This window comes from Seriola dumerili, unplaced genomic scaffold, assembly GCF_002260705.1.
Source record: "Seriola dumerili isolate Sdu_G_001 unplaced genomic scaffold, Sdu_1.0 BDQW01000470.1, whole genome shotgun sequence".
NCBI lineage: Eukaryota > Metazoa > Chordata > Actinopteri > Carangiformes > Carangidae > Seriola > Seriola dumerili.
Window position 1 is genome coordinate 1 of NW_019174725.1, and position 22,654 is coordinate 22,654.

The 22,654-nt window shown below is 43.4% G+C and overlaps 1 pseudogene; it reads right to left on the minus strand.

Annotated features, from left to right (window-relative positions):
• Window positions 1–14,224: 14,224 nt before the first annotated feature.
• LOC111235137 lies at window positions 14,225–20,533 on the minus strand (annotated as a pseudogene).
• Window positions 20,534–22,654: the final 2,121 nt, after the last annotated feature.

Here is a 22,654-nt window from a genome sequence, read left to right on the forward strand (position 1 = left end):
GTGGTGTGGTGTGGTTGGGTGGTGGTGAGATGGTGGCTGGAGACAGCGCTTGTTAAGTGATTGTTGCTCGGTAGATCAGCAGAAGCGTGTGGTGGTTGTCGACTGTCAGAGACTCACTGTGAAGTCGTTGCTCAGCTCTGAAGTCCAACCCCTCCCACCTGAAACACTGAACCTGAGAGGAAACAGAGCTGCAAGGATTCAGGAGTGAAGCTTCTGTCTGCGTGAGCCTGGCAGAGTCAAACCTGTAACTGGGAGACTCTGGGTGAGTTCACTGACTCTGTTTTGTGAACTGTATTTCAGGATTTCTCTCTCTGTACGCACAAGCTGACCTATTGACCCTCAGTGTGTCACGCTGCAGATCAGCTGTTTTGAGTCAGAAAGAGGCTCAGTGAAAGTAGAAGTCTCTAATAAATGTGTGGCTGCTCAACATGAGTTTGGTACAGATGGAGCCACAGGTGGAGCTGCTAGAGTTTAAGAGGTGGAGTCACTACGTCTGTATTGAAGCAGCAGCATGTTGTCATTGATATTAATGAAGCTGTTTTCACCTCTTTGTATGTGACTGTTTTTAACCTGCTTCTTTGGTTCATGGTGTTTGACTTTCATTTTCTAAACTTCTACTTTCTAAAGCTTCTTCAGCCCTGAACATGATGATGAAACACGAATCGCTTCCAAGAAGGAACTTTGTCTCTGAACTCACATCTTTATTCTTTATTCAGATTGAAGAGCTGCAGTTTGTCAGAGATCAGCTGTTCTTCTCTGGCCTCAGCTCTGAAGTCCAACCCCTCCCACCTGAAACACCTGGACCTGAGCTCACAACAAGCTGGCAGGATTCAGGAGTGAAGGGTCTGTGTGGTTTTCTGGAGAGTCCAGACTGTAGACTGGAGACTCTGGGTCAGTTCACTGACTGTTACTGTTGTAGATCTTATATCTTTAATCCACAACTGAAGCTGATTTATCTTCCACACAGAACTTGAATGATTTTGAATGAAGTCATGACTGAGATTTTTAAATAGTGGTTGTCTCATGTTTCCAGTTGTTCTTCTCTTCACAATGATTCTTCAGTTTCAGCTCATTTCACTCAGTTGTCATGATAATGTCTGTTCACTTCAGTTCAACCTTCAGAACTCACACACTGGTATTTCTCTCAGTCAGAGGACTCATGTTTTTTAAATACCTGTAGAAAATGTCCAGTGTGAGTCCTTAAACGTCAATTTATTCATGTCCATTCATCATTTTTCTGTGTTTTGAAGTTCCTGATGAGCATCTTCCAAAGTCTTTCCATTAATATCTTCTGTAATTTGTGATGAAACAGTTTTGTTTCAGTTTAATTTGTGTTTAGTTTTGTTTCCTGAGCTGATCTGCAGGACAAGAACCAGGACCAAGAAAGACCTTTATCCCTGGATCAGGACTGGATCTTTAAAGTTTGGATCCAGTTCAGTCATGAATCAAAGTGTTTGTCAGTTTTTTAGCAACAGGTCTGATCAGATATTGATTCTGTATTGTCAGACTTGTTCTGAGGTCAGCAGCAGCTGATGAATCAGTGTTGACTATGAAGAGGTTGTATGAATGTTTGTGCTGACATGTGGATGATGTGTTGTGAAGGCTGACATGATGATGATCCACAACAACAGAAGGACAAAGTCCCTCTGCTCATTTTAGACAAGAGATCATTGATTAGGAAAAACTGAATCGTTATCATGATTTTATCTACATCTTTATTCTTTTATTCAGATTGTGGGCGCTGCAGTTTGTCAGAGATCAAGCTGTTCTTCTCTGGCCTCAGCTCTGAAGTCCAACCCCTCCCACTGAAACACCTGACTGAGCTACAACAAGCTGCAGGTTTCAGGAGTGAAGGGTCTGTGTGGTTTTCTGGAAGAGTCCAGAACTGTAGACTGGAGACTCTGAGGTCAGTTCACTGACTGTTACTGTTTGTAGATCTATATATCTTTAATCCACAACTGAAGCTGATTTATCTTCACACAGAACTTGAATGATTTTGAATGAAGTCATGCCTGAGATTTTAAATAGTGGTTGTCTCATGTTTCCAGTTGTTCTTTCTTCACAATGATTCTTCAGTTTCAGCTCATTTCACCAGTTGTCATGAATAATGTCTGTTCACTTCAGTTCAACCTTCAGAACTCACACACTGGTATTTCTCTCAGTCAGAGGACTCATGTTTTCTAAATCACACTGTAAGAAAATGTCCAGTGTGAGTCCTTAAAGTCAATTCATTTTTATCAACAAACATCACAGAAGATCCTCAGAACTAATATTTGTAACAAAACACTGAAATTCAAGTGATGAAGAAAAAATCTTCTTTTCTTTTGAAGTGAATTTAAATGAACTTTAACACAACAGTTTGAAACATTGTTTATTTGTTCTATACAGTTGAATTGAACTTGTGATCATGTGTTGAAAGACAAAAGCCACACTGTTGGTTTCAACATGTTTTCCACTCCATTAACTGCAAAATCTTGTTGTTTTAGTAAAGTGTCTGTTGAATGTTTGGAAAGAAGCCGAGCAAATAAATGTGTCATGATTATTATATTGTTAGTGAGCAGTAGAAGTTTCTGCTGCAACATTTTCCAAAGTCTTCCATTAAATCATCTGTTTTTTATTTCACTTCTTTTATTCTTTATTCAGATTGAGGATGCTGCAAGTTTGGTCAAAGAATCAGCTGTTTTCTTCTCCTGGCCTCGCTCTGAAGTCCACCGCCCTCCCACCTGCAAACACTGAACCTGAGCTAACAACAAGCTGCAGGATTCAGGCAGTGGGAAGGGTCTGTGTGGTTTTCTGAGAGTCAGACTGTAGACTGGAGATGTCTGAGGTCGAGTTCACTGACTGTTAACTGTTGTAGATCTTATATCTTTAATTCCACAACTGAAGCTGCATTTATCTTCACACAGAATTGAATGATTTTGAAATGAAGTCATGACTGAGATTTTAATAGTGGTTGTCTCATGTTTCACAGTTGTTCTTCTCTCACAATGATTCTTCAGTTTCAGCTCATTTCAGACTAGTTGTCCATGAATAATGTCTTTCACCTTCGAGTCAACCTTCCAGAACTCACACACTGGGTTTTCTCTCAGTCAGAGGACTCATGTTTTCTAAATACACACTGTAGAAAAATCCGAGTGTGAGTCCTTAAAGTCAATTCATTCATTCATTCATCTCTATCTTTTTCTGTGTTTGAAGTTCCTGATCAGATCTTCCTAATAGTTTTCCATTAAATCTATTGTGAATTTGTGATGAAAACAGTTGTGTGTTCAGTTTAATTTGTGTTTAGGTTTTGTTTCTGAGCTGATTCTTGCCAGACAGAGACGCAGGACCAACGAAAGACCTTTATCCTGGATCAGGACTGGATTCTTTAAAGTTCTGATCCAGTTCAGTCATGACTCAAAGTGGTTGTGGTCAGTTTTTAGTCGCAACAGTCTGATCGATATTGATTCTGGTATTGACAGACTGTTCTGAGGTTCAGCCAGCAGCTGATGAAATCAGTGTTACATGAAGAAGGTTGGTCATGTAATGTTGTGCTGACCATGTGGATCGATTGTGTAGAAGGCTGACATGAATGATGATCCACAAACAACAGAAAGGACAAAGTCCCTCTGCTCATTTTAGACAGAGAATACTGAATTAGGACAAAACTGATCCATTATCATGATTTTATCTACATCTTTATTCTTTTATTCAGATTGATCGACTGCAGGTTTGTCAGAGATCAGCTGTTCTTCCCTTCAGTCTCTGAAGTCCAACCCTCCCACCTGAAAAACACCTGGACCTGAGTCTCAACAACTGCAGGATCCAGATGTTGAAGCAGCTGTGTTGATCTTGAGGAGAGTCCAGACTGTCGACTGAGAACTCTGAGGTAGTAAAAGGGGCGGAGTCAGTCCTTGCTGCTTCCATCAGTATTGTACTAAACACAGTATCAGAGCAAAGAGCCAGTGTTTCCTGTAAACCTTCCGACCTTCTCAGTGCTGCTTCCTCAAGTGAAGCTGTGAGAGGAGAACGGTGACAGCGTCAGGATTGGACAGAAAGACAGAGAGAGAGAACAGTCGGCAATCAGAAGCAGCCAGAGCTCGTTGTCATCATGTGTCTGAGTGGATGTGAAGCGACTGTTGTTGTTGAGTTTGATGTCTACAGGAATGAAGCTGATTACAGCTGAAACAGCCTCACAGAGGAACAGAGACAGTGTCCTCATTCATCAAACTGTCACACATCTGATCTGAGCACAGTTTTGTTCTCTCATTTCACAACTCAAGACCTGATCAGTTTGATCTCTGTCACAGCTCTGAGATCAGTCTGATGGTCTGACAGTCACTGGCTCTTATTCCACAGAAGCATCATTAGACTCTGTAACCATGTGATCTTTATACAGACCAGAAGCTCTGCTGAAGTCCAGTGAGCACATCTGTATATCTGTCCCTCTCCAAGATGTTTTTCAGTGACAGCCTCCATGTTTATCTGTCAGGTGATATGATGTGAGGAACAGATCAGATGTTTATCAACACACAGAGACTCTGTGTTTAAATGTCAGGACAGTGAATGCATCACTGACTGTTTGAGCAGTGATGAACCTTCATGACTCTCAGCAGTTTGTTTCCACTGTGGACTGAGGGAAATGTGCAGAGTGAACAGACTTGATGCTAAAGTCTCTGCAGGTTCTGTGAGCCTCCAGCTCAGTGTTACTCCAACACGTTAACATGAGAGCTGAGAGGAAGCCAGGCTACGCTACACAGCTGCTGCCATCTGGACTGAACAGGACTGAAGTCCAGCTGATGACGTCTCTGTAAACACTGATTCATCTCCCATTGTCTCTTCTTCTCTCAACAGCTGGAGGTGGTGGTGAAGAGGTGTGTGTGGTTGTGTGTGTGTGTGTGTGTGTGTGTGTGTGTGGTGTGTGTGTGTGTGGTGTGTGTGGTGTGTGTGTGTGTGTGTATGTGTGTGTGTGTCCTGATGATCCAGATGTTGAAGCAGAAGCTGGTGTGTAGAGAGGCTCTGATTGGACCATCGTTACTGGGAGGTGGAGTGGAGAGGAGAGCTTCATCCAGCAGTGACTGACAGAGGAATCAGAAGAAGTGGAGATGACTCTCAGTGCTGCAGTCTGAACTGAATCTGAGAACAGCTCCACTGGTCACACACAGAGTCCAGTCCACCATCATCCCTGTGTGTTCCTCTGGACCTGACAGACCATCATCAGTGTCTGTGGACTCACTTGATTCTTTAGCACAAGCTGGATTCTGATTGGTCTCTGTGAAACATGGCTTAAACCAAATAATATCCTTCCTCTTATTGAGGCTTTCCCCATCTAATTATACAAATGCACATGCTGGCTGAGCCACTAAGCAAGGTGGGGGTGTGGCTTTATTATATAAGTCAGATTTCAGGTTAACGAGCTGAAACAGGAAGTTACCTTTACCTCTTTTGAGGCTCTTATATTGAAATCTCTCTCCATCAGCTCAGATCAGCCCTCTCAGGATGACAGACTACGACCTTTTCATCTTGTGGTACTTTAACAGACCACCCGGCCCTTATTCACAGTGTTTAGAGGAATTTGTGAATTTATTTCAGGTCTTGTCACTAAAGCCTTTCAAGCAATTATTTGACTTTTGTTTTCACCCAGTTTGGGGCCGAACCAACTCACTGCATGGCAAACTCTAGACTTGATCCTATCCCGTGCAATTGTGGTTTCTAGTCTGACTGTCCTCCCATCACTTCTGTAATCTCTGATCATTTTTTATCAAGTTTGAAGCAACACTCGCTGTCTCGCATTACTGGCTCAAATGTATTTACCTTACCGGAGGCCTCGCTCCGTTCACGTGTAGAAAATACAAGCTGGTTCTCTCCACTGCTGAGCAGAGACTGCTTCTCTCAGTTAACCAGCAACAATAAAAACAATCATAGATTTCTTTTTCACACTGCAGCTCAACTCACTCAGCAGCAGCCGTCTCTTAGCTGCTCAGCCCTTTACAGCCTTTAGAGGATTAGACATAAAATCACCTCTTCTCTCCGACGCGTCTACAGAACCAGCAGAGCATTACATTCAAGTCCCTGTCAACTTCTCCTTTAACACATTTGTGAGAGTCGTGTCTCTTGAAGCACTGTCTAAGCTGATGTTGTCTTCTAAACCCACCACCTGTCTACTGAGACTCTACCAGCTAAGCTCTCCAAAGACCTCTGGACAACCTTGGGACCTTCAGTGCTCAACAATTATTAATTTATCACTCACTTCTGGACACTGCTCCCAGTAAGCTTTAAGACCTGCTGTGGTGAAACCTTTACTTAAAAAACCACACCTTGATCCCAGGATTCTTAAATAATGATTGACCAGTCTCAAACCTTCCTTTCTTTTCTAAAGTACTAAGAGCTGTGTCTCAGAGCTTTTGTCTCATTTGTCCAATAACAATCTGTTTTGAAGGTTCCATCTGCCTTCAGGGCCTGTCCACTCCACTGATACAGCGCTCACTAAAGTAGTAATGTCTTGCTGATCTCCATGGATTCGGACTCCCACCTCTGTGCTTCTCTTACTGGATCTCAGTGCAGCTTTTTGAACGCTATAGATCATTGTATTCTCTTAGATCGACTTGAAAGCAAATTCTGTGTTTCTGACCCTGGTCCTCCACTGGTTAAAGTCCTCTTATTCAGACCAGAAGCACAGCACGTCTCCTATAATAACACTATGAAACATGGAGTACCCCAGGGCTCTTTCTTGGCCTCTCTGCTTTTTCCATGTTTATGATTGATGATATTACTTCAGTTTATATGTGTATGTGTATGATTCCTCTCAGATTATATAACTAGAGGTCTGTTTTTGTCTGCCATGGAAAAGCTGATGTCCTCATAGTTTTTGCTCCTGAATTTCTGGACAAACCGCGAATGCTGGTCGTTGGCCCGACTCGACATAGACACCAGGTTTTGATCAATAAACATTAACTCTTGATAACTGTGTTATTTTCTGCATAGATTCTGACAGTCAAAAATCTGGTGTGTCATTTTCGATTCTTCCGCTCCCGTCCTGTTGATGCAGTCTTAGATAGAAAAGACACAATCGTAGATGTTGACGTAGATTGAAAAGGTTAAAATTAAGAAGTAGATTAAAAGAAGCGGTCTTTGGTGATATCTTTATGTGCTGTCAAAGAGGGAGGGAAGAATCGAAAAATGACACGCCAGATTGTTTGACTGTCAGATTTATGAGAAATAACACAGTTATCATAGAGTTAGATTGTATTGATCAAACTGGTGTCTATGTCGAGTCGGCTGCCAACGACAGCATCTCGGTTTTGTCGATAATTAGGAGCAAAAACTTATGAGGCATCAGGTTTTGTCATGCAGGAGCAAACAGGAGCCTCTAGATGGTGTATGAATCTGAGAAGGAATCAGGTGAAACGGCGTGGACACATACAAACTTGAGGATCATCATAACATAACAATGGAAAAAGCAGAGGGTGCCAAGAACAGAGCCCTGGGGTACTCCAATGTTTCATAGTGTATTATAGGAGACGTGCTGTGTTCTGTCTGATAGAGTAGAGGACTTTAACCAGGTGAAGGACCAGGTGCAGAAAAACACAAGAATTGCTTTCAAGCGATCTAAGAGAATACAATGATCTATAGCGTCAAAAGCTGCCTGAGATCCATAGCGAGATGGAGAAGTAGAAGCAACAGAGTGGAGTCGCGAATCCATGGCGTATAGAGAGTCATTTACTACTTTAGTGAGCGCTGTATCAAGTGGAGTGACAGGCCCTGACGAGGCAGACTGGAAACCTTTCAAACAGATTGTTATTGGACAAATGACGAACAAAAGCTCCTGAGACACAGCTCTTAGTACTTAGAAAAGAAAGGAAGGTTTTGAGACTGGTCAATCATCTATTTAAGGATCCTGGATCAAGGTGTGGTTTTTTTAAGTAAAGCGTTTTCACCACAGCAGTCCTTAAAGCTACTGAGCAGTGCAGAAGTGAGTATAAATTATAATGTTTGAGCACTGAAGGGTCAAGGTTGTCGCAGAGGTCTTTGGAGAGCTAGCTGGTAGGGCTCCGTAGACAGGGTGGTGGGTTAGAAGACAACACCAAGCTTAGCCACAGTGCTTCAGAGACAGACTCTCAAAATGGTGTTAAAGGAGAAGTTGACAAGGTGACTGAAATGTAATGCTCTGCTGGTTCTGTAGAAGCTGGAGGAGGAAGAGGTGATTTTATGTCTAATCTCTATAGGCCCTGTAAAGGCGAGCAGTCTATGAGACGGTCTCTGCTGAGTGAGTTGAGCCTGCAGTGTTGAAAAAACATCTATGATTGTTTTTATTGTTGCTGGTTACTGAGAGAATGCAGTCTGCTCTAAGGCAGTGGAGAGAACCAGCTTGTATTTTCTAACCAGTGAACGGAGCGAGGGCCTCCGTTAAGGTAAAGTCTTGAATTTGCAGCCAGTAATGCGAGGGACAGGCTAGTGTTGGCTTCAAACTTGCAAAAAAAATGGATCCAGAGATTAACAGAAGTGATGGGAGAGACGTTCAGACTAGAAACCACAATTGCACGGGATACGGATCAAGTCCAGAGTGGTAGCCATTGCCAGTTGGAGTGGTTCGGTTCACAACAACACTGGGTATGAAACAAAAGTCACTATTGCTCTGAAAGGCTTTAGTGACAAGACCCTGGAATAAATTCATCGCCAAAACAAATTCCTCTAAACAACTGTTGCATAAGGGCCGGGTGGTTCTTGTAAAGTAACACGAAGATGAAAAAGGTCGTAGTCGTCACGCTGGAGAGGGCTGGATATCTGAGGCTGATGGAAGAAGATTTCAATATGAAGAGCCTCAAAAAGAGGTAAAGGGTAACTTCCTGGTTTAGTCGTGTAGACCTGAAATGGCTGACTTGATTAATAGAGCCACACCCCCACTTGCCTTAGTGGCTCCGAGCAGCATGTGCATTGTATAATTAGATGGGGAAGCCTAGATCAGAGGGAAGGAGTTATTAATTTGGGTTTAAAGCCTGTTGTCAACCAGAGAGCCAAATCATATCCAGTTTGTGCTAAAGAATCAAGTGAGTCCAGCAGACACTGTATGATGGTCTGTCAGGTGCCGAGAGGGAACACACAGGGATGATGGTGGACTGGACTCCCTGTGTGTGATCAGTGGGCTGTTCCAGATCGAGTTCAGACTGGCAGCCACTGGAGAGTTCATCTCACTCTTCTTTGATCGCTCTGTCAGTCACTGCTGGATGTAGCTGTCCGGTCTCGCACTCCACGCTGCCGGCCGGAGTAGAGGCATGGGTCGCAGAGTCCAGAGCGTGCTCTACGGACAGCCAGGCTGCTGGCTTCAACATCTGGAGGTCATGCAAGGGACACACACACACAGCCCGACACACACCGACAGCACACACAGCGACGACGCACACAGCAGCGACGGACGGCACGAGAGCCCACAACACACACACACACACACACACGCACCAACACCTGCTTCACACCACCTCCAGCTGATTGAGAGAAGAAAGACAGAGGAGATGAATCAGTGTTTTACATGAGACGTACAATCAGCTGACATTCCGTCCTGTATCAGTCAGATGTGACAGCAGCTGTAGTAGCGTAGCCTGCCTTCCTCTCAGCTCTCATGTTTAACGTGTTGGGAGTGGAACAGCTGAGGCGTGGAGGCTACAACGCCTGCGAGGAGAGCTTTGTAGCATCAAAGTGTCTGTGCACTCTGGCAGGCATTTCCCTCGCGTCGCGACAGTGGGAAACAAACTGGCGTGAGAGGTCATGGAAGGGTTCGCATCACTTGCTCCACAGGGTGCAGGTGGGATGCATATCACTGGGTCCGGTGACATTTAAACAACGAGTGCTCTGGTGTGGTTGATGAAGCACTGATCTGTTCCTCACAATATCACTGCAGATAAACATGGAGGCTGTCACTGAAAAACATCTGGAGAGTGGACATGATTTAAGCAGTATGTGCTGGCTCACTGATTACTTCTAGCAGAGCGTCTGGTCTGTATAAAGATTACATGTTACAGAGTGGTGAATGATGCTGTCTGTGGGAATAAGAAGCAGTGCTGGTCAGACATCAGACTGATCTCGAGTAGCTGTGACAGAATCAACTGGATCAGGTCTTGAGTTGTGAATATGAGAGAACAAACTGGTCTCGAATCAGATGTGGACAGTTTGATGGAATTGAGGCACACTGTCTCTGTTCCTCTGGTGAGGCTGTCCAAGCTGTAATCAGGCTTCACTTCCTGTGTAGGACATCAACTTCAAACAACGAGCAGCAGTCGCTGTGTCACATGCCACTCGAGACACATGATGAAACAGCTTGTGGCTGGCTCTGAATTGGCCGACTGTTTCTCTCTCTCTGTCTTTCTGTCAAATCCTGACGCCTGTCACCGTGTCTCTGCTCTCACAGGCTACTGAGGGGAAGCAGCTGTCACTGTAGAAGGTCGGAGGGTTATCAGGAAACACTGGCTGCTGTGTGCTGCTGATACGTGTGTGTTAGTACAATACTGATGGAAGCAGCAAGGACTGACTCCGCCTTGTTAGCTGACCTGCAGAGTCTCCAGTGCGGACAGTATCTGTGGACTCTCCCCTGTCTCCGGTCAACAGAGCACAGCGTAGCTTCAGGCTATTCTGGATCCTGGCAGGTGTGTTGAGACTCTTAGGTGCCACGTGTTTCAGGTGGGAGGGGTTGGACTTCAGAGCTGAGGCAGAGAAGAACAGCTGTAATCTCTCGGACAACGCTGCAAAAAGTCGACCACAGTCTGAATAAAGAATAAAGAGGGTTAGATAAATATGTGAGTTAATGGAGCAGTGGTTTGCTAAGTCAATGGATGCTCTGTGCTAAAATGAGCAGGAGGGACGTTGTCTTGTCTGGTTGTTGTGGATATGCATCATGGTGGCAGCTTACTACACACATGCATCCACTGGGTCAGCACAACATTCATGACACGCTCTGTCATAGTCAACACTGATGCATAGCTGCTGCTGAGCGGACTCAGAAAGGTCCTGTGGCAATACAGATCAATATTGATCAAGACGCTGTTGGGACTAAAAAACTGACCCACAACACTTTGATTGCATGCTGAATGGATCAGACTGTGTAAGATCAGTACCTGATCCAGGATAAAGGGTCTTTCTTTGGTCTTGGTCTCTGTCTGCAAGATCGCTGCAGGAAACAGAACTAAACACAAATTAAACTGAACACAAACTGTTTGTCATTCACATTGACAGAGATTTAATGGAAAACTTTGTGTAAGATGCTCATCAGGAACTTGTCAAACACAGGAAAGAATGATGATGAAGTGAATGAATGAATTGACTTTAAGGACTTCACCCTGGAGCATGTGTTTCGGTTGTGTTTGAAAACACGTGTAGTCTCTTGAGCTGAAGGAAAAATACAAGTGTGTGAGTTTCTGAAGGTTGAACTGAGTGAACAGACATTATTTCATGACAACTGAGTGAAACTGAGATGAAACTGAAGAATGATTTGTGAGAGAAGAACACTGGATAACATGAGACAACCACTATTTAAAATCCGTTCATCGGCATGACTTCATTCAAATATCATTCACAGTTGTCTGTGTGAAGATAAATGCAGCTTCAGTGTGGATTAAGACTATAAGATCTACAACAGTGTAACAGTCTAGTGGAACTGCCTCAAGACTTCTCCAGTCTACAGTTGTGACTCTCGCAAAAACCACAACTAGACCCTTGTGTCACTCTGAATCCTGCAGCTTGGTTGGTAGCTCAGGTTCAGGTGTCTTCAGGTGGGAGGGGTTTGGACTGGTCAGGCTGAGGCCAGAGAAGAAGCAGCTGATCTTGTGACAAACTGCAGCTCTCAATCTGAAAAAGAATAAAGAAGTTGAAATAAATACAGATGATTGTAATGGAAGACTTTGGAAGAATGTTCAGCAAGAACTTCTACTGCTCCTAAACAATAATAATCGCATGACACATTTTTTTTGTCCGGCTTCTTTCCAAACATTCAGCAGACACTTAGTACTAAACAACAAAGATTTGGCAGTTTAATGGATGAAACATGTGAAACCAACAGTGTGGTGCTTTTCCTCTTCAACACATTCAACAAGCTCAATTAACTGTTAGAACAAATACAACAATGTTCCAGCTTGTGTTAAATGTTGCATTTTAAATTCACGTTCAAAGCAACAGAAGAGTTTTTTCTTTCATTCACTTGAATTTCAGTGTTTCTTTGTAGCAAAATATTTAGTTCTGAGGATCTTGCTGTACTGTTTGTTGTGATAAAAATGAATTGACTTTAAGGACTCACATGGACATTTTCTACGTGTAGTTAGAAAACATGAGTCCTCTGACTGGAGAACTACCAGTGGTGTGAGTTTGCTGAAGGTTGAACTGAAGTGAACAGACAATTATTAGTTGACAGCTGGAGTGAATATGAGCTGAATACTGAAGAATCAATTGTGTGGAGAGAAGACAACTGGAAACATGACGACAACCACTATGTTTAAAATTCTCATCATTGGAATGTGCATTCAAAATCAATTCGCAAGTTTCTGTGTGAAGATAATCAGCTTCAGTTGTGGATTTAAAGATATAAGATCCGTACAACAGTAACAGCTCAGCTGGGGAACTGACCTCAAGAGTCTCCAGTCTACAGTCTGGACCTCCAGAAACCACACAGACCCGTTCAGCTCCTGAATCTCGCAGCTCTGTGTGTAGCTCAGGGTTCAGGTGGTTTTCAGGTGGGAGGGGTTGGACTTCAGAGCTGAGGCCAGTAGAAGAAACAGCTGATCTCTGACACTGCAGCGGCCACAAATCTGAATAAAAGAATAAAGATGTAGATAAAATCATTGAATAATCGATCAGTTTTTCCTATCAATGATTCTGTCTAAATGAGCAGAGGGGACTTTGTTTCCTTCTGTGTTGGTGGATCATCATACTGTCAGCCTTCTGACACACATCATCCACAATGTCAGCACAACATTCAATACACCTCTTCATGTCAACACTGTTCATCAGCTGCTGCTGACCTCAGTCACGCAATTCTGTCAATACAGAATCAATATCTGATCAGACCTGTTGCTAAAAACTGACAACACTTTGATTCATGACTGAACTGGATCAAACTTTAAAGATCCAGTCCTGATCCAGGATAAAGGTCTTTCTTGGTCCTGGTCTGTGTCCTGCAGATCAGCTCAGGAAACAAAACTAAACACAAATTAAACTGAACACAAACTGTTTTCATCACAAATTACAGAAGATTTAATGGAAAACTTTGGAAGATGCTCATCAGGAACTTCAAACACAGAAAAGATGATGAATGAATGAATGAATTGACTTTAAGGACTCACACTGGACATTTTCTACAGTGTATTTAGAAAACATGAGTCCTCTGACTGAGAGAAATACCAGTGTGTGAGTTCTGAAGGTTGAACTGAAGTGAACAGACATTATTCATGACAACTGAGTGAAATGAGCTGAAACTGAAGAATCATTGTGAGAGAAGAACAACTGGAAACATGAGACAACCACTATTTAAAATCTCAGTCATGACTTCATTCAAAATCATTCAAGTTCTGTGTGAAGATAAATCAGCTTCAGTTGTGGATTAAAGATATAAGATCTACAACAGTAACAGTCAGTGAACTGACCTCAGAGTCTCCAGTCTACAGTCTGGACTCTCCAGAAAACCACACAGACCCTTCACTCCTGAATCCTGCAGCTTGTTGTAACTCAGGTCCAGGTGTTTCAGGTGGGAGGGGTTGGACTTCAGAGCTGAGGCCAGAGAAGAACAGCTGATCTCTGACAAACTGCAGCTCCTCAATCTGAATAAAGAATAAAGATGTGAGTTCAGAGACAAAGTTCCTTCTTGGAAGCGTTCAGTGTTTCATCATCTGTTCAGAGCTGAAGAAGCTTTAGAAAGTAGAAGTTTAGAAAATGAAAGTCAAACACCTGAACCAACAGGAAGCAGGTTAAAAACAGTCACATGCAAAGAGTGAAAACAGCTTCATTAATATCAATGACAACATGCTGCTGCTTCAATACAGACGTAGTGACTCCACCTCTTAAACTCTAGCAGCTCCACCTGTGGCTCCATCTGTACAAACTCATGTTGAGCAGCCACATTTATTAGAGCTTCTACTTTCACTGAGCTCTTTCTGACTCAAACAGCTGATCTGCAGCGTGATACACTGAGGGTCATAGGTCAGCTTGTGCGTACAGAGAGAAATCCTGAAAATACAGTTCACAAAACTACAACAGTCAGTGAACTCACCTCAGAGTCTCCAGTCTACAGTTTGGACTCTCCAGTCCAGCAGACAGAAGCTTCACTCCTGAATCCTGCAGCTTGTTTCCTCTCAGGTTCAGGTGTTTCAGGTGGGAGGGGTTGGACTTCAGAGCTGAGGCAACGACTTCACAGTGAGTCTCTGACAGTCGACAACCACCAAGTCTGTGATTAGAGAAAATATAAAGTGTGTTAGAATAAAAACACACAACACACAAAACATGTCATCATGTGATCAACATCTGCTCTTCACATTCGTGGTTCATTTCATCTTATTGTGTTTGACATGAAACAATAATTCTCTCTCTCTCTCTCAGACCTGCAGATTTTTTACGTGAGTCTTTGTTTTACTTTAATCTCACAGATGAAAGGCGGGAAAATGGTTTTACATTTAGGTTCCATAGTGTCCACAGTGTGAGTGTGATTGATCCACAGAGTCAGAGTGAAGCCATCGTGTTTAGAAAAACATTTTTACTGTTTTCTGTTATTAATTTGACTCCAGAACATTTTTCTAATGAGTTGAACTCAGTGAACAATTAAAGATGATCTCTCTTTGCTTCCTGCTTCTGTCAGGTGATGCTGTTCACGTCCATACACAGGAAAACTTTGGTGACTGTTGCCAAACGCTGCAGAAATGAAACAAACAGCTTCACAATAATGATGAATGAAGTCAATAATATCTGATTTCAGGACAACAAACAGAAAAGGACAAAACAAACAGCAGGACACTGATAATGAAGCCTTCCAATACACTGTACAACTGTTCACACCTGTATATAATTACATTTTCAGACGTGCATGACAGACGGCCACAGAGCTGCTGTTGTCACATGATGTCATCATTGACCTTTGGTGTGTATAAGAAGACTACTCTCCTCTACAGCAACAAGAGAGAAACACCTGAGAGTTTCTGTCTCATTTAACACAATATATGGAAACACTTTAAAGGACCAGAGTGGAGGATTTAGGAGGACCTGTTCACACAAATGGAATATAATATTCATAAGCACCTTTTCATTAGTATATAATCACCTGACACGTCTCCTTTCACAGAGCCTGCCATGTTGCAGCGCCATGTTTCTACAGTAGCCCAGAGCGGACAAACTAAACACTGGCTGTAGAGAGGGCTTTAGTGTTTTTATGTTACCTGAAGGCCACCATAGCTTCTCCTACACGCTTGGAACAGGAGGGGTGGGGGTGGGGGGTATTAAGGTGGTTGCAGTCTGCAACGTCACCACTAGATGGCACTAAATCCTACACACTGGTCCTTTAAAGAAAGACCATGAAAAACTTACAGAAGGAAATAAAACAACTTCACCACTTGACCACTAGCTTCTTGTAGCTCATGCTAATGTTAGCAACCTTTAAAAGCTAATGTTGACATTACTGAGTCACTTCACTAGTTTGATGACTTTTCTCTGTTTGTGAAGCTGTGACATCATGTTTTAGCATTAACCATTATCACATTAGTGCTTGTTGTCACCACAGTGGCTGCTGTTCACAAAAACTCACCAACTCACTTCAATGTAGAGAATTCAAAATGTAAAGTAGCACCTTTAATCTGAGCGGAGGTCTGGTGAGTTCACGTCTTTCTGACTCCACACATTCACATTCTTTTACTTTTCAAACTTGTAGTTTTCAGACCCAACCCACGCTGACTCAAGTGACATCACTGGAGGACATTTATCAGCCTTCACACAGCTCCCTCTGGAGACACTAAAGGCTTTATACTGTTTCCTATATGCAGTCGTACTCCTCAACACCTGGAAACACCTGGAGACACACTGAGGTGTGAGATCAGTGACTCCTGCTTTAATTAGTTTTTACTATTAATTACAACCAACTGAAATATTTACATTTTAGTGCTCACAACATTTAAAACATCTCCAGAAGAAGAAAAACACAACTGACCTCAAACTTGTGAAATGTGAAACAAAGAATAAAGACAATAATTTAATACTGTGGAAGTTTGAAGAACTAATTGATAATGTTAATGATCATGTCTGGACTCACTCAGCCTTCCTGCAGTTCCTCACAGCTGGGATCAGTCTCAGTCGTCCCTCCTCTGATGTGTTGTAGTTCTCAAGGTCCAACTCATCCAGAACCTCCTCTGACATCTGCAGCATGTAGGCCAGAGCTGAGCACTGGAAAACAGAGAGTTTCTTCTCTGATCTGTTCTTTGACTTCAGGAACTCTTGGATCTCCTGATGAACTGAGTGATCCTTCATCTCCATCAGACAGTGGAAGATGTTGATGCTTCTGTCAGGAGAGATATCATCTCTGTTCATCTCCTTCAGGTTGTTGATGGCTCTCTGGATGGTTTCTGGACTGTTCTCTGTCTGACCCAGCAGACCTCCTAAGAGTCTCTGGTTGGACTCCAGAGAGAGGCCATGAAGGAAGCGAACAAACAGGTCCAGGTGACCGTTTCTACTTTGGAGGGATTTCTCCATGGCTCTCCTCAGGAAGACATCGAGCGGTGGACCACTGCTCTTATTGATTCCAAAAAAATTTGAAATCTTTTCCCCAAAAGTCATTGTGTTTGAGTCTCTCTGTTTGGGGTCTCTCTGTTTGGAGTCTCTCTGTTTGAAGTCTTCTCCCAGGAAGTCCTCCAGGACCTCTGCCTTCCTGTTGGTGTAACAGTGGAACATGTAGACTGCAGCCAGAAACTCCTGAACGCTCAGATGAACAAAGCAGTAGACTGTTTTCTGGAAGATCACACTCTCTCTTCTGAAGATCTCAGTACAAAGTCCTGAGTACACCGAGGCCTCTGTGACATCAAGACCACACTGCTCCAGGTCTTCTTGGTAGACGACAGATGTTTCCTTTCTCCAGTGTTCAAACGCCAGCCTCCCCAGCTTCAGAAGAACTTCCCCGTCAGCCTCCGTCAGCTCCTGTGGACTCGTCTCACGTCCCTCATGGTACTTGTTCTTCTTCCTCTGTGCTGAACCAGCAGGAAGTGTGAGAACAGGTCAGTCAGGGTCTGGGGCAGCTCTCCTCTCTGGTCTGTGGTCAACATGTGCTCCAGAACTGTAGCAGTGATCCAGCAGAAGACTGGGACTTGACACATGATGTGGAGGCTCCTGGACGTCTTGATGTGTGAGATGATTCTGCTGGACAGCTCTTCATCACTGGATCTCCTCCTGAAGTACTCCTCCTCTGGGCGTCAGTGAAGCCTCGTACTTCTGTTACCCTGTCCACACATGTAGGAGGGATCTGATTGGCCGCCGCAGGTCTGGAAGTTATCCAGACGAGAGCCGAGGGAAGCAGATTCCCCCTGATGAGGTTTGTCAGCAGCTCGTTGACTGATGACTCTGTGTGACATCAGACACAGACTTCCTGTTGTTGAAACCAGTGACAGTCTGCTTTCATCCAGGCCGTCAAAGATGAACAGAACTTTACAGACAGCGACTGCTCTCTGCTGTGACCTTCTGTAATGTTGGATGGAAAACATGGAGCAGCCTGAGAAGACTGTACTGCTGATCTCTGATCAGGTTCAGCTCCCTGAACGAAAGCAGACAAGCAGACTGACATCTTGGTTCTCCAAGCCCTCTGCCCAGTCCAGAGAGAACTTCTGCACTGAGAAGTTTTTCCAACGCCAGCGACGGCTTGGTCAGAACCACTCTGATGGGTCTCTGCTGGTCAGGTAAGACTTTAAGAGTGTCGTGGCACCTGATTGGAGCGTCATGGAGGGTCTCCATCTTGGAAGTTGTCCCAGCTGCCTCACCTCATGTTGGGTATAACCTCTTCACTCTGTCCCTCTGTGATGTAGAGCTCAGTGTAGATCCTGTTGAGGAGGGTTCCACTTCCTGTTCCATCAGTTCCTTCAGTCACATGTTCACATCTGCTCCTCAGACTGATCTTATGTTGATCTAAAACCTGCTGCTCCTCCACAGAGACTCCACTCCTCTTCTCTCTGTGAAGACATTTCTTTATCACTAACATGTCACAGTCACAGGTCAACATCTCTGTTCTGATTGGTCGCCAACCTCAAGAGGGCGGGGCTTCACTAACATGAAATCCGGTCTGTCTAGTCCTAAAGTTTCATTCATCAAGTCAAATTAAATTCTGAATATAAAAACTGCCTCTTGATTTTAGTCTATTACATTATGTGTATTCATATCTTGTTAAGCTGTTATGAAATATATTTTCTAACAAATATCTTAAATCATTAAAACACTTTTAGATATTTCTGTGTGATGAATATGACGTTTTTGTGAATCTTTCAGGAGCTGATCATGTATTTAATCTTGATTCTGTATTGATCCTATCAGCTCTTTGGTATCTGGCCACTTAAAGCTGGAGTGCAGGACTTTTACATATAAAGGAACGTGTGTGAAATCCAAACCTTTGTTAAATGAGTTCTCACAGAGCTGATTAACCCTCTCAGCTCCAGGTCAATCTCTGTATTCTGCAGTATAGCTGCCTTTTAAATCTGCTGTCTGTGGTGACTTTCCCTTACTGCGCACCGGTACTGATGCATTTGAGGTCAATAAGGAAAGACTGATTTAGGAGAGCTGGAGAGGCGAGTAACAACAGAGAGTAACCATCATTTACCAAGCGTCCAAGAAAAGTTCCTGATTCTCCAGATAAAAAGAAACTCTCAGAGGAAACAGAGGAAACTGGTGTGGCTTTTCCTGGTTGGAGAGCGCTGACAGAAGAGAGGGGACTGATGGTGTTTGTAAAATACTTGGAGTAGGCTATTTAACTATGACATTAACTTCACCTGAATAATGACTCATCATCTTGGAGCTGATTGATAGTGTTGCTGTGATTACTCTCACTGCCAGAGGGGGGAGACACTGAATGATAAAGTGTCACCTCCAACATGGAGACACTGTGTTTCTCCTCTGTCCTTCTGTTGATTGACAGGTCTACAGACTGGTGGAGCACACAGAGCTGTTGACATGAAATCAGGCTCGTGTTCATGCAGCCACTTTCACACTGACTGAGGTTCATGACACAGTAACATGAGACGCTCTGCTTTATAAATCTGATGCAAAGACTGTGTGTGCATGTTTCTGTCTCGGAGTTTTTGTTGTGACCAACACAGAGTTTATGAATCTAGCTCCTGGTTTCTCCCTGTTTCCTTCACATGTGTCTAATAACTGAATCATCTTCAGCTCAGTTTACAGTAGAAACAGTCTCTTACTGTGAGTCTGAGGGTCCAGGTTCATCACTGAAGTTTATAAGATGTCCTTTGGACCAGTCACTCTTCATAGACAGACAGATGGATCCTGGAGACTCTGCTCTCAGTCTGTGGTTCTGACCTCTGCAAACACAAACATGTTTTTATTCATATCACATCGATCACTGATCAATTCTCTGATGACAGAGTCGATGTGGGAACTCTCAGCTGACGTCACCATCCAGCACCACACACTGTACTGAAGGATGGAAGCAACACAGCTCAAGAAGCAGAGTCATACAAAGGCGAGATGAGAGGATCAGATGTCTGTGACCCGACACCGCTCAGCATCTGTATCCTCAACCTCAGCTCCACTGTGTCAACATCTGGATCTACCTGATTAACAGTCCTCAACAAAAGACAGTGGACAAACACACAGAGAGGCAGAGTCACATCTGCATGAATATCACTGATGGTCTTGTGTGTAATTAAAGGATCATTCTGATGTTATTCTACATTTCTGTTCTTGACAACAAACCTCATGAAAAGACCCAAATCAACAGAGTGTGTGTCTCTCAACACTTCCTGTCTGTGTCTCTCAGCTCGGAGCTCATTGGTTCCTACTGAAGACGTAAAGCTTTAAAAACACCTCACAGATATATACTTTCATTTTTTAAAACAGTCTCTTACTGTGAGTCTGAGGGTCCAGGTTCATCACTGAAGTCTAGAAGATGTCCTTTGGACCAGTCACTCTTCATAGACAGACAGATGGATCCTGGAGACTTTGCTCCGTCCTCCTCTTCCTCCACACCATCACTCATCTTCAGGACTTCAGTCAGTCTGAGAGGGAAACCAGTAACACTGACTGTGAGCTCAGACACACAAGAGTCAAGACAATCTGTTCAAGAGTCACATGCAACATAAAGAGAACAGGAAGTAACACACACTAACAGAATATACAGTATAATAAACTCCACCTGCTCAGTCTTCATGTGTATTATTCAGCTCATCACAACATTGAGTCAGACTGTTGATTCTGACGCAGAGAACAGGAAGTACCACAGCTCATGTTGTTCCCTCCTTTTCTCTCAGTGTCTTTGTGTGGACACAAGTTCACTCTGACTCTTCTTCCCTCCACAGTCCACAGGGAGAAACTGACTCTGAGACTTTCACAGTAAAATAACTAAATTACCTCCTTCTTCTCCGTCCAGGTCAAATCTCAACTCAATGAGTCAACACCTTCAGATTAATGTTTAACTTCTTTTTTCATGTACTTTAATCACTCCGGATTTTATTGTGATTAGTTCATGATTAACTCTCTACGTTTGATTATACAAGCAAAGGTTTTATCACGTCCCACCCGAACAATTTTAGTTTGTTCCACTTGTGTTTGCAGTTATAATTCAACTTAAAATGCAGCTTGCTTCAACAGAGGTATCAAAGTCGTCCAGAAGAATAAATGTTTTCTCTTTTCTTTTCTTTTAGCTGCAGTGACAGAGAGACAGGAACGTCTGGGAGAGTGAGGAGATGAGATGCAGCAAAGTTAATAATTAAGTGATCCTGATCATTCTGGTCGTCGTTTGTCTACAGGACACAATCTCTGAAACACCTGTAGAGCTGAACACAAATGAACTGCGACCTCGACACAGTTTGTAATCCTGTCAAATAAAGCTCCACCTGAACAGTAACTTCTCTTTGTCTTTAAACCAGTCACATTGTGTATTATACAACCAGTATCTTTGTATCCACAGATGAATCAAACTGATTAGTTCACTCTGACTCTTCTTCCCTCCACAGTCCACAGGAAGAAACTGACTCAGAGACTTTGACAGTAAAATAATAATAATGTTGTATTAACACTCACCTGCTTCAGCCGTTTCCCTCCTTCTGCTGCGTCGACTCAACATGTACTTTGAACTAACACTCAACACCTTCACCTTCCCTGTTCTCAGGTACCTGGATCACCTGGTCAGTGTTGCTCCTCCTCTCTGCATTTACAGGAAACCACATGAGTCTCTCTGTGTGTTGTTCTGCAGATACAAGTTGTATAAATTGGTTGTTATTTTGTCAGTCTGTTTGTTAAAAGAATGACTGATGTGCTGTAGATTAAATCAAACTGAACTTAATGTTTTCTTTAACAGACTAACTCTTCAATAAACTATATAAATTATGTTTATTATCATTATTATAAGAAACAAGAACCCAGCTGATCCACTGGATCTGGGTCTTTCTGTGGGACAGGTGACCCTCAGCACAGGAGCCCCCCAGGGCTGCGTCCTGTCACCCTGACTCTTCTCCCTTTGTACAAACATTTCACATCCCATCACTTCAGTGACCATCCTTAAGTCCACTGATGACACAATAGGTCTCATCTCCAATTACAAGCAGCACAGTTAGTGAGAGCAGGAAGTCCAACCAGTCACTTAGTGCCACCAAAACAACCTCCTGCTCATGTAGCGGTCTTGTAATCTCCGTGTGCGTTGTGTACTGTATTAATTGACTGGTCATACCCATCTAGTAGACCCACACAGGTGTCAAACCATCACAAAAAAAATTAATAATACCCAGACCCTCCTCAAAATTGAAGGGACTAACAGGCTACATTTGAGCCAATAATCCCCTACACAAGGCCATTACATGAGATAATACTAGCGACCAGCAACAACTTTCTGGCGCATGTTCTGAATAAGTCTGACGACTGGCCTAACAACTCTCCCATATCTTGTCCTTATTCTCTGCAAACTATCATGGGAATGGTTTTGTCCTGCCTCTGATGCAGTAACAGACCTAACATCAGGAGACAGCAAGTCAACTGGAAGAGCAAGAGAGACAGAAGGTTGAGAGTCAAGTAAGTCAACAGAACAGTCAGCATTAACAGCAGCACCACAAGGGTCAGACTGTTTCAGTTTGTCAGAACTACTCTCGTCTGGACTGTCAAGTCTATTCTCATTGTGACTGTCAGGGTCAACTTGATCAGGTGCATCAGATCCAGTCTGGTCACGTCCATCCTCATCGGCCATAGAAGTCGACTGATCCCCGGTGGAGGCTGGGAGCTGAGAAATCCAATAGACAGTCCTGTCCTCGGGTCCACCTCCAGGAAGTACAGTTGAACCATCATGGTCAGCATCCATCACTGACTCATCCACAGCTTCCTCAGTCAGGTCACTGACAAAGGAGCCACCATCTTCCGGATCAGCAGGAACAGGTAAGAAGTTCACAGGCATGATGAGGTTCCTGTGTACCACTTTCTCCTGGTTTGTCGCACCGTTCCTGAGTCTGAAGGTGTGAGTGTTATC